At 36.3% G+C, this 13,062-nt stretch overlaps 1 long non-coding RNA gene across 1 annotated transcript; it reads left to right on the top strand.

The window, feature by feature from the left end:
• The first annotated feature begins 6,874 nt into the window (after positions 1-6,874).
• Positions 6,875-11,642, top strand: LOC110735714. Its single transcript, XR_002514159.1, has 3 exons — positions 6,875-8,674; positions 10,024-10,735; positions 11,232-11,642. It is a non-coding gene; the product is annotated as an uncharacterized LOC110735714 (long non-coding RNA).
• The last annotated feature ends 1,420 nt before the right edge of the window (positions 11,643-13,062 follow it).

Below are 13,062 nucleotides of genomic sequence, written 5' to 3'. Positions count from 1 at the left end.
TAATGCATTCTTCAACCTAAAAAATGCATCTAAACAAGCATCATCAAATACAAAGTCACACTCCTTTTGAAGAAGTGTAGTAAGAGGTTTGACTATCTTAGAGAAATCCTTGATGAAACACTAATAGAAACCGGCATGCCTCAAGAAAGATCTCACCCCTTTCACATTTGTAAGGGGTGGAAGCTTCTCTATTACATCCACTTTAGCCCTATCAACCTCAATCCCCTCATGGGAGATTTTATGGCTAAGAACAATGCCTTCTTGAACCATAAAATATTTCTCCTAATTGAGGACAAGGTTGACCTCTTCACACTTTTTCAAACATCGTGTGAGATTAGTGGACAATCATCAAAAGAACTTTCCCCTACCTAGAAGTCATCCATAAAACTTCCATTTCCTTCTCAATCATGTCGGCAAAAATTGCCATCATACACCGTTGGAAAGTAGCAGGGGGATTGCATAAACCAAATGGCATCCTACAATAAGCATAGGTTCCATATGGACAAGTGAAAGTTGTTTTCTCTTGGTTATCCAGGTGAATTGAGATTTGAAAGAACCTCGAATAACCATCAAGATAACAAAAATACTTGTGAGCCGCTAGCCTTTTCAACATTTGATCAATAAAAGGCAATGGGAAGTGGTCTTTCTTGGTGGATGTGTTTAGCCTACGATAGTCTATACACATCCTCCAACCGGTTATGGTTCTAGTAGGGATGAGCTCATTATTTTCATTTGTTATCACCGTCATCCCCTCCCCCCTTTTAGGGACTACTTGCACTAGTGCCACCCATCTACTATTAGAAATAGAATAGATGATACCGGTGGCAAGTAGTTTAAGAACCTCTTTCTTGACCACTTCAAGTATTGGAGAATTAAGCTTTCTTTATCTTTCAACTGATGGCTTAGCATAATCCTCTAATGATATTCGATGCATGCAAAGCATTGGGCTTATAACTTTCAAATCATCAATCTTATATCCCAAAGCTTTGCGATGCATTCTCAAGACATTCAACAATTTTGAGGTTTGAACCTCATCCAATGATGCATTGACAATGACCGGAAAAGTAGAAGATGGACCAAGAAACTCATACCTCAAGTTGGATGGTAGAGGTTTTAACTCTACACTTGGACATTCCTTAACATTATCATTCATGAGCTCTTTTTTCATTTTTTCTTCTCCAATCACAAGGTTTTCTTCTTCCTTGTCCAAGGGAATGGAGTCAAGAAACTCCTCAATTGCCTCCACTTCCATGTCTTCATTGAAAAACCTATCATTGCTTTCAAATACACACTCAAGATAATCATTAGTATTATGAAAATTCCATTGTATGGACTCATTAATAACATTCTCAACAACATCAATTCGCATACAATCATCCATGTTGGAAGGACATTTCATAACTTGGTTCAATTTGAATTGTACTTTCTCTTTTCGAACAAGCAAAGATAATATTTCATTTTTCACATCAATAATAGCCCCGCCGTGGCTAAGAAAGGCCTCCCTAGAATTATAGGGACATTCAAGTCCTCATCCATATCAAGCATAATAAAGTCCATCGAAATGTAAAGTTTTCCCCCCCTCCCTAAGGGGGACATCCTCTAATTTTCCCAAAGGCATCTTAACCAAACGATCGGCTAATTAAAGGGAAATGTTAGTGGGCTTTAACTCTCCTAGGCTAAGTCTTTTACACATACAGAGGGGCATCAAGCTTATGCTAGTACCTAGATCACACAAATCACGATCAATTACCATTTCACCAATAGCACATGGAATAGAAAAACTATCGGGATCTTTAAGCTTAGTGGGCAATTTATTTTGAATAATTGCACTACAATTTTCCGGCATGTTAATCGTTTCCACAAAGTCAACTTCTCTTTTATTACCCAAGATGTTCTTAAGAAATTTAGCATAAGTTGGCATTTGTTTTATAGCATCGGTGAATGGAGTGTTAACATAAAGCTTTCTCAACACTTCTAATAATTTAGCAAATTGTCATCAAGTCTAGACCCGGCAAACCTTCCCGGAAAAGGAATCTTTGCCACATGATTTTGCTATCTTTTTTTTCTTTTTCAACTTCTTTATCTTTCTTTTTATATTCTTGTTTCTCTTTCTCTTTTTATTTTTCAACTCTCAACTCTCCATGGGAATCACTCATCTCAATCACTTTTACTCTTGACTTCTCACCTTCTAAGTCATGTTGCATACCCTTCCCTTTGTCTTCCCCCAACCTTTTTCCACTTCTAGTTACAATAACATTAGCTTGCTCCCTAGGATCTTGACCTTGACTAGGCAATGAAGTACTAGATTTTCCCTTAAGAGAACTAGCTATTTGGGACATTTGATTTTTCAACATTTTGTTGTGGGTTTGCATTTGTTTTAAGCTTTCCTCTAAGCCATTTGTCCTTTTAGTTTGGGTATTGATGAATTGCTCCATCATGGTTTCTAAATTAGACTAAGGAGGAGGGGGAGCTTGAATTTGGAGTGGTGGTCGACGGATAGGAGCTAGAGTTAGTCTTACTCCTCCATTAAAACCGGGTGGGTTGTGAGTGGAAGAGTATTGGCCTTTTTGTTGGTACCTATTGTCATTTCTATAGTTTCTTTGATTGTTAGACACATAGTTACCATCACCACTAGCATGACCTTGATGTTGCACATTCCCTTGACCGCTACTTTGCCCTTGGTTTTGGCCGCTTCTCCAACCAAAATTGGGGTGATGTTGGAGTAGGAGTCATACCTAGGGTTGGCATGCACATTGTTAACTTGTTACGTAGAAGGGGAAGGGGAACATTGGTCATTCAACAAAGGACACTCGGAAGACATATGGTCTTCGCCACCACACACATCACAAGACATCATTTTCATAGACACATTATCATTTGAAGGATTATTAAATGCATGTGAGTTATGGAGAAGGGAGATAGGAGGGGGAGAAGATTGCAATTGATCAAATTTAGAAGACAAAACATCTAATTTTGAACTAAGCATATTGATGGCATTAACTTCATACCTTCGTCCTTTCTTAGAAGTGCTCCTCTCATCCAATCGATGTAGTTTTGAACTACATCTTCAATAATGATTTTGAGTGCTTCATTTCGTTAGTGGCTTGTTCATGAGTGGTCTACCCGATGCCCTATCCAATTGTATGCGGTCCGGTCTCAAGAGGCCCCTATAAAACCCATGTAGCAAGAGTCAATCTTCCATGCCATGATGCGGGCATTGTTGTTGATAGCTCTTAAATCTCTCCCAAGAATCATAGAGAGACTCGTCGGGCTCTTGTTAAAAGTTTGATATTTTGGATCTCAACTCCGCCGTTTTTCTAAGAGGGATGAACCTCCCAAGAAACGCAAAGTCACCTCATTCCATGTTGTCAATGAGTTAGGGAGAAACCTATCGAGCCAATCACTTGCCTTCCCCGAGAGAGAGAACTTGAACATGCTTAACAAGATATAATCGGGAGTTACACCATTTTCCATCACGGTGCTACAATACCGTGTGAATTGTTTAAAAGATGAGCAATGGGGTCCTCATGTTTTGCCCAGGAGAATTGGTGACTTTCTATCAAGGTGATAATATGGGCGGGCCTTATCTCAAAATTGTTTTCCTCAGTAGTGGGAGTGGAAATCCCACTCGGTTCTTGATATGGTGGAGGAACACCAAACTCCCTCAATGCTTATTTGGAAGAGCCATTTCAAATTGATGGAGAGGTGGAGAAGTTGGAGAATTTGTCCTTGGTGATTATAATGGAATGGTGTCTCCACTAGACTTACTAGAACTAGAATAGTTAGACTCAACCACCACTTGTGGCTCATTTGAAGTAGCGCCACTAGCTCTCGCCCTCTTTTCTCTTTGATTAGCCCTTACTACCTTTTCAAGCTCGAGGTTCAACGACATAAGAGAAAGTGCTCTATTGCTGCGTTTGGGCATAAAACAAAGAAGACTAGATGATAGATTAGTAGGTTAGTCAAAGAAAAACAAAGAAAAATAAAGCAATAAAATGAGCTAGTCTCACATATTTCACAAGTAACTCAATGCTTAACGCCATTCCCCGGCAACGGTGCCATTTTGGTAGAAAAATAAATCGGTCGTTGGACAATCACCCTAATCCAAAAAATATTTCTACCTAAACCAACCTAAGACAAGTCTAGGGAAAGTAGACGATCGTATCCACAGGGAACGGGTAAAGAACACTGAGATTATGAAACAGTTGTAAGCTAGTCCGGTCACAAATTGGGGTTTTGATTAGTTAACTTCTATAGAGATGAATGCTAGGGGAAATGGGATTCAACACCAACCAAACCAAATAATTGATAACAAGGATAAATCATGAACATACATGGGTGATAGCATAGGAACTTAACATTGTCTTCTTTCAAAGTCACAACATAAGTATTCCCTAGATCAAACACTAACATGACAAAGAGTAAGTCTCAATGGTAGGAAGAGGGTTTCTAACTTGAGTTTGTCTTTCGATCGCTCCGAGCTAGCATAAAGCATAATTAATTGGGATTTCTCATCGAAATTACCACACTAAGGCATCCTATTCATTGAAACCAAGTACCCATAGTCATGAAAATAGCATAATCCAATTGCACTAGAAAGGACTCACTACTAAACCCCATCATTCAATCTGAGTAAAGGAATGAACACATGAGAATGAAGTGGCCACCAAAATACACATGCAATAATCAATTCAAGCACAAAGAGACATCAACCCAAAGTAAAACATGAAGAAATCCAAGTCAATCAACCATGGCTTGGTTGGGTTTTCACCCAAACCCTAACTAAGGAACTACTCACTAAACATGGTGGGAATTATTCTAACAATTATATATCAAGGGTTTTCATGAATTCATTTAAACTAGGAGAGAGATAAATCAAGGATGGATTAAACATGCAAGAACAATTAACAAAGATCAAACAAGAACTAGAATTAAACAAGGATAAAAATCAGAAAATTAATTAACAAAGGAGAGAGAAAGAGATTACTAATTGATGCTTCAAGATTGAGAATTATTGTTGTTGAAATTGATAGAACAAACTTCAATTGATTCTTACAAATGATTGAGTTTTTGGAAATCTAATCTAAGGGAGAGGAAAACTATGCACTAATTATGAGAATAAGCCTAAGGGAGTTAGGAGAGAAGAAGATCCGTACAAAGAAGCACAAGGGAGGTATTTATATGACCCCCAAATAAAAAGGACGGAGAAAACAAGAATCGGGCTCGACAGCAGGTCTGCACAGACGTGCCAAGGTACATCATCAATGTGCAGACTTATGGACGGCTGTGCAGAACCTGTAATGCTGTAACAGTAGCTACTATTTTGGCAACCTGCACCCTGCACAGACGTGCAGGTTTTGGCACGAACGTGCTTGATTCTTGCACGGGCGTGCTTGAATCTACACAGCTGTGCAGACCTGGGCAATGGCTATATCTTTTTTCTAACTCCCCCTGCACGGATGTGCAAGGCTGGGCATGGCCATGCAGGGTCTTCTTCGCCTCATTTCTCCTTCTTTCTTCGATCTTGCTTCTTTCTTCTTCATTCTTGCTTCCCTTCTTTTCCTCATTGCTCTAATTCCTTGCTTACTTCCCGGGATGCTTCATAGTCCATTCTTGGGACCTAAAATGTCATCAAAAACAATAACAACCCCGTGAAGCACGTAATACACAAAAATGCATAAAAATAGAGTGATTATTGAGCTAAGACATTAATTCCTCACTTATTCAAGGCTAAAAACCACTTTATTATCACACCAAATAGCAAGCTATCATCTATTAGTCATTATCACTAAACCATAAACAAGACAGGTTTCGAGAACCTTTTATATACATCGGGGTGTACGTAGAGGTAGGTGCACCCAAAGGTATTTTTTTGCTCATTTAATATAATTTTGCTCATTTTAGATTTTATAATGAGCAAAAGAAAAATATCAAATGAGCATAAATACATTTGGGTGCATCTTACACCCGGGTGTACATAACAATTTGTAACATGTTTCTCATATAAGAGAGGGAAATTTCATTGTTTGTTTTGATAAATGGTTTATGTTTATCAAGGGGGTCTAAGTAGCGATTTTAACAGTAAAAGAAACATGTGCACTTATTTACACTATTGTCACTAGATAAACAATTGTTTATCATGAAAATCAAGTGATCAACTTGTATTTTCCCCATATAAGGCAGCATATAGTTTAATTACTCGTATAATCATTCATTTTTTTTTCCAATTGATCACTCGACTACAGTTTGAGTTGACAAGAAGCCTTCTACTACATGAAAATTGTAATTGCTACATGCAACCTATTGATCTTTGTTTGATAAAATTTAAGGTCTTGATTCTTGAGACTTACCTCCCGAAATAATTATAGCACAAAAAAAAATCTTGTTAAGAATATTCTAATTTTTGATTAAAAATTGTTAGAATAATGTTATTCATAGTGCCTTGGATGTTATCTAATTAGCTAGATAGGTAGCAATAATATATAAAATATAATATCTTAAAACTAATTATGCTTGTTTTAATGATTCTAGAACTAGTGAATAGCTCAGACGTTGCCCTAAGTTGCCATTTTTGTAGTTGTGTAATTGCAAAATTTTAAGGATCTTGCTAACAAGCGCCTCGATGGTAGATAAGAGATAAATATATATTACTTAAAATAGTATTAAGTACGGACATGAAAAAATCACGCGTCTATTAGTGTAATAAAAGATAAATATATTACTTAAAATAATATTAGGTTTTGCCAATTTTTAAAAGCATTAATAATTTGTATATTTTTTTTAATACTTTTGTGTACTCCCTCCGTCCCTTAATTAGATTCCTACTTTTAGCATTTATTCCTCACATAATAGAGAGAAGTAGGTATCTAATTAAGGGATGGAGGGAGTACATATTAGAGCATTATTGATAATAAGCCCAAATGGTAAAACAATAATCTTTCTTTTAAAAGGTTTTTATTTTTATTTTTTTTTACAAGAGCAAATGTATTCATAAAATCAGAGTTTACAACATACAGGATAAGAAATTAAACTTAAAATATGGCTTTTAACACTAAAGCCGTTACAACAACTTTTGAGACTAAAGACGAAAATATACTTGAATTGGCCGGATAAGTCGCAGATTAGGGACTCCTTACAAACCAAGGAGAAAAAACATACTACATTCGCAACGGAGGGGATCGAAACTGTTTGACCATGGCTAGCACATCCTTACCTGGCAGGATCAACTCATCACCAAGTAAGGTCATCAAACGGGTCACTTGAACTAGTGACCTTCCAATCAATAGCTTTCCTTGTTGGCAAGAAAGCTTTGACAATGTTGAGGCTCGAGAAACCCCAAAACAAAGTTTGGGCGCCTGCTTCAGATGATAAGAATTATGAGTAATGACCAAAAAAATCATTACATCCGAGGAAAGAGAAACCAAACTCATACCACTCCAACAACGTACACACTTCACCTTAGCCAAGACCAACTTCTTGTTCAAACTCCCAACAACCGCACCTGTAACCTTTCTTACCACAATAAACACCCCACTGTCCTTAACAAAGGGGCTTAACTCCCACTGCACAAAACCATCCGAAATACTATAGCCAAAACAACTGTATAGCCCGGAAAACAACCAAAGGGGGCTAAAACATACTGTAACAATAACTAAGGCAAGTAAACTCTGATAAATACTAAGAACAAACATACTTAAGATAGGGAACAAACCAGAGGAGAGCACCGTCCAACCCGACAACCCGAAACCACTTACACTAGGAACCTCGAAACCCTAGCCCTAACTTCACCGTTTCCGTTACTAACTACTCTTGACGGCGGCGTTAGACCTAGCCCTCCAGTGCAAGGACCCACGAAACCCTAACCCTAACTTTACCGTTTCCATCACGGTCAAAACTACCTATGACCTTTATGACGGCGGCGTTAGGCCTAGTCCTTAGGCCTTGTTTCACCGGCGGAGAGACCCTTTGAACGAACACAAACCTTCCACACAAAGGTGGGCAACGACGACGGAGGTGACAATCTAAACACTCCCCTCAGAACCTTCAAAACTTAGAAAAGGCTCTCACAAACATTTCCAAAGGATTGAAATCCCCAAGAAGAAAGAGGATAACGGAGTGAGGAAACCTCCAAATCCAAGAAGGGGAAAATAAAATAAAGGGGAAGAGGAATAGAAACCAATAGAAGAAGAAGACAGAGGAGGGGAAAAGATGACGCGGAGGCTGCGGCGGCCGGAGCTCCGGCGGCTTTCTTAGTTGGAGCCACCTCAGAGCAGAACGAGGAGTTTAGGAAACGAAAAACAGAGTACCCTCGCTCGCCGGCGCCTGGCAGATTAAAAGCAGGGGAAGGGAGGAAACTCGTCGGAGAAACGGCTGCGGCGCTGGATCTCCGGTGAGCACCTAGGTTTCCGGCAGGTTTTTCTTTTGGGAGGAGAGAGAACAGAGACTTTTAAAAGGTTATTATTGCTTATAAAACTCTCAACCCCCAACAAAACCCTAAAACTCTTAGCCTCCTTTAACCTTTCATTCTTACGCTTAATCCTCAACTCCAACACTCTTTTACACTACTTTCTTTCTCCCTCTTTAATAGATTATTCAATAATTTTGTGCAGCATAATTCAAGAATTGCAAAGACAAGTTGTAATTTATGGCTGAAGACGATCTTTGCTCGAAGGAGGTATTTATCCAAACCATATGTTTTCTTGATTAAATCTGATCGGATCGAATAAGAATGGATGGATTATTTCAATTGTTAATGGTATTGTCTTTGTTTGTGTGTTACAGATGGATGCCGATGATAAATACACTAGAACTTTATTAAACTTAAAGGAACAATCTCACAACATAATTAATATTATTGCACATAATTTTTTTATATCTAGTATACCACATTTTTCAATCAAAATATTAGTTTATTCTCGAATTTCTTAAACATAATGGCATTGTCAATGCGGATTGAACATTACAAAACTATAAACAATAGTAGCTGTAATACGTGATAATCCTATCTTTTCCCGTCAAAGTCTAATTTAACATTTATTCTTTCCGATCCGTTTAGAACGGTTATTGCTTTAATTTTTCTTATGTGTAAAAAAGAAAAGGTCATATTGTAAGAGACATTCGATAGATTATGAAAGGCCAACTAAAGTTATTTGTAATATTTGAGTATTGTTACACAATTAGACTATAATTAACATTTAACATTGAAGTATTACACTATATATATTTTTTTTATTAAAAATAAATTAAAACTTTTGGTAAAAAATCATGAAGATCATCTATTGTACGTATAGAAGCTTGCTTTTTATTGATAGATTTAAGTATAAAGTTTAACTATAATAACTTTGTTGAATATGTAGATAAAAATATATGTAGATAAACAATATATGGATATATTCTATATATAAGACAACCGAATGAGATCAGAGAGTGTCATTTGTCATCCTCACATTGATTTGCTTGTCTTATAGTATAATACATATATAGATAGATATCCATATACAACCTTCGTTTTTTATTAGTTGCAACAAAAGAGTATTATTTGTGAGTCATAAAAAAAAAACATTTGCTACAAACTAATAAGAAAGGGAGGTAGTACTTACTATAGAAAGTTGTTGTAGCTTGTAATCAACTCTTTTCTCTTTCACTGTTACCAGATCTCATGAATATGTTGTACGTTGGATCGATCGTGAACAATCATACTTCAAGTTGATTGAATTATTGAGATCGCCGGATTTGGTGATGATTATTTTCCCTGAATTGATAATACCCACTACTGTACATTTTGACCCTGATTGTACCTCAACCTCCACGGTTTTTTTTTTTTTTTTTGGTTCGGTATTAGCGGGTCAGACAATTTGAGAGTGAGGGGGAAGGATAAGGGATCCCCACCCTCAAAGTGTCGCGGGTGGGAATTGAACCCTCAACCTCAAGGTTGAAAGGTGGAATCCTTACCACTAGACCAAAACTTAGCTTCGTACATTTTTATGGCTTTTGAAAACTGATTCATGTTAATTGTTTTGACAGGAAGAACCCCTTAACGTTATCAAACTGCTGGCTTCATATGCTGAACAACTGAAGATATTTAATCTTTGCCTAGAGCATATTGAGATGGGAAATATCATCGAGCTAGGCGCCTTACTCTTTGTTTGTTGAGGTAAGCTGTTTGTTCCGTCTCCTGATCTAGAGAATACCCCAATCGTGCAGTTTATAATGAGGGAGTTGGCACCACAATCAGAGCTTTACATGTATGAGGAGAATTTTGTTAATGCATTCAATGTCATTAGAATTTTTAGGCTTCAGGTACAACTTCTTAGTATACACCACCTCTGTTCTTCATTAATTTTTTTTTTGGTTATATAAATACAACACTTTGACCATTTATATCTGTAATTGTATATTACATTTTATTTTGCTTTTCTCCCTGAAGAGAATGTTGAAGCATGAGGCGCAACGTGACATTACCTATACGGGACCTTGGGATGTGAGTAGTGACATAACAGACCGGTAAAGAGAGATTCTGATTATTATTGCTGTTGAGTTGATGTTCTTTGATATATTCCTTGCTACTATTTGGTTGCCCTAAATAGTTTGGTTGTTTAATAACCTAGCTTAATTTAATTTGATTAGCCAGCAATCTGACTTAATTAGTAAGTAACTTGTGCACTTTATTTGTGAATATGATGCTCCAATGTGGATTGATCAAGTTTGCTTCTCAAGCTCACCTCTGAGTCTCAAGGTACGAACCTTTGTCTACTACCTTTTGCAAACAACATGTTAAGAGTTGTGAGATATGAAACAAAATTTATACTAACTTCAATTCTTATAATGTGCAACAAAATTATACTAACTTCAATTCTTATTATGTGCAACAAAGGGGTATTATTTATGAGATATAAAATATCCTTTTGTTGCACATAATAAGAAACGAAGACAATAAATAAATGAACAAATATAGTATTGTAGTTGATATTTACATGTCATCTAATGCAATTGTCAGTGTTGAAAAGGTAGATATTTTCTAACAAGCAAATGCTTTCTAAATCAACTTCAGAATCTTATGTTGGGGTAAAGATTCCAAATTGGCTCATTATATACTAGCTCTGTTTCTTATTATGTATAACAAAAAAATATTTTATATCTCACAAATAATATTCCTTTGTTGCAAATAATAAAAAAGAGAGGAAGATTTATGTACTATACACTAATCTGTTGGGGTTGCAATATCTTTTTAGGTGCAGAAGGGGTTTAAATTTTGGCTACAAAATGTTCCTCCAAAACATCCATCTCCTAGTCATCTAGCTACCAAACTTGACAAGTTAGTGGCATATCCGATATCTAAAACCGCACTGATGAAGTCATCATCGCGTAATGTTTGCACATTAGCAAGAGTTCATGCGCCTCTACTTTGGACTGTCAAGAGGATTATCAAGTAGGTGTGGGAAGGCCTTTCACAGGAATCTGATTCGGCTCGACTCGAATTTGGGTGAGGCTCAGCTCAAGTTAGTTTGTTAAGCTTTAACCTGTGTACTTGCTTGAACTTGATTCCAATACACTTTGCTTGGCTCGAGCTCATTGAGTTAAATATTGAAGCTTTGCTCGAGCTTTATTCCAATACACTTTGCTTTGCTTGACCTTGATTCCAATACACTTTGCTTTGCTTGATTCCTCTTTTAATTATTAAAAATTAATCTCTCCATTTTTGTTTTTTGTTTTTTGTTTTTCAATATCTGGAATTGAGGGAGACCAATGCATGTACTTCATATTTTTAGTAGTTCCATATTGTTTTTTTACACTTCATACGTTTCACACGATGATAGTTGTGTTGGATCTTGTTAGATTCGTCTTTATTTATATCAAGACCCAACACAACTACGTTTTTTTTATCACGTATAATTAGCTAGTGCACTATCTTAACGATTAATATCTTTAATTATCGATATTATATTGTAAAATTATAAAAAATAGATATTAGTAAAATAAAAATTGAGACGATTCAAATAAGATAATATATGACTATGTTTTATCGTAGTTATAAATAAAAAAAGTTAGTCAATAGTGCAAAAAATCAAATGGTGTCAACTAAAAAGCCGGAGGAAGTAAAATTTAATCCACTTGATCATACGGACTTTCTCATCAATATTAATGGGCTGAACGCTACCGAAACCTACTGACATGCTTGTTGGATTAAGTTGGATTATATCAAGTTTGGTTATTCGGCTTATGACAACAAGACAACAAGGCATAAAATCCATGTTCTGCTTTAGAGATGGCTAGAACTGCTAACTGTCTTACTGAACTATTTGAATCAGAAGACACTGCTTACCTTGCCGAATACGACACCCTCGAGAAACAAATTGCCAAGCAAATTGAAATTAATGACAAGGATCAATTTGCATCTTTCATCGTTCTAAATTATTACAAACTCAAGGCTTTCCCTGCTTCCGAAGTGTTCGAGCGCCTTTGCGATAAATGTGCTACTGCTTGTGTTGCTGCATTTCTTGATTCTCAACTCCGCATTTATGTTAATATATATGAAAGATATCGGGCTATCTAGATGGTAAGACCGCCACTGGAACAGGCTGCTCGTTCGTTATCTTATAGCCTTACTCACCTTCTTTTATGCCGCCGGTGCTCACTCCAACGACAATGAGCTCAGGGAAGCACTGCGGTCTTTTAGGTAAGACAGAATAAGTTTATTCCCGTCATATAATATATTACCTCCGTTTCATATTATTATTTGCAACGATTAAACACTTTTTCTCTCTACTTATGTCAAATTAACACATTATATTATATTATATTTACTTACCTTTTTTTAGGGAATATTATACTTTGTATATACTTACTTTTTTACACTTGAATTTTAATTTTTCCTAGATATAATAGTTAGATAATATGTCAGAAATTACATGACAATAGTATCATACCTACAATCTAATAATATAATTAGAAATTAACAATATGATTTATTATATAATGCTTATGTTTATAATAGAAATTTTATAATAAAAATAAAAATTACATATCTCATTCATGTAGGAAGTGTATATTCTTCTATTATAA

The sequence above is a fragment of the Chenopodium quinoa genome, unplaced genomic scaffold (genome assembly GCF_001683475.1).
Source record: "Chenopodium quinoa cultivar QQ74 unplaced genomic scaffold, ASM168347v1, whole genome shotgun sequence".
In the NCBI taxonomy this organism is placed as follows: Eukaryota; Viridiplantae; Streptophyta; class Magnoliopsida; order Caryophyllales; family Amaranthaceae; genus Chenopodium; species Chenopodium quinoa.
Note: the sequence above shows the minus strand (reverse complement) of the source record. Positions and strands in the feature narration are given on the sequence as shown.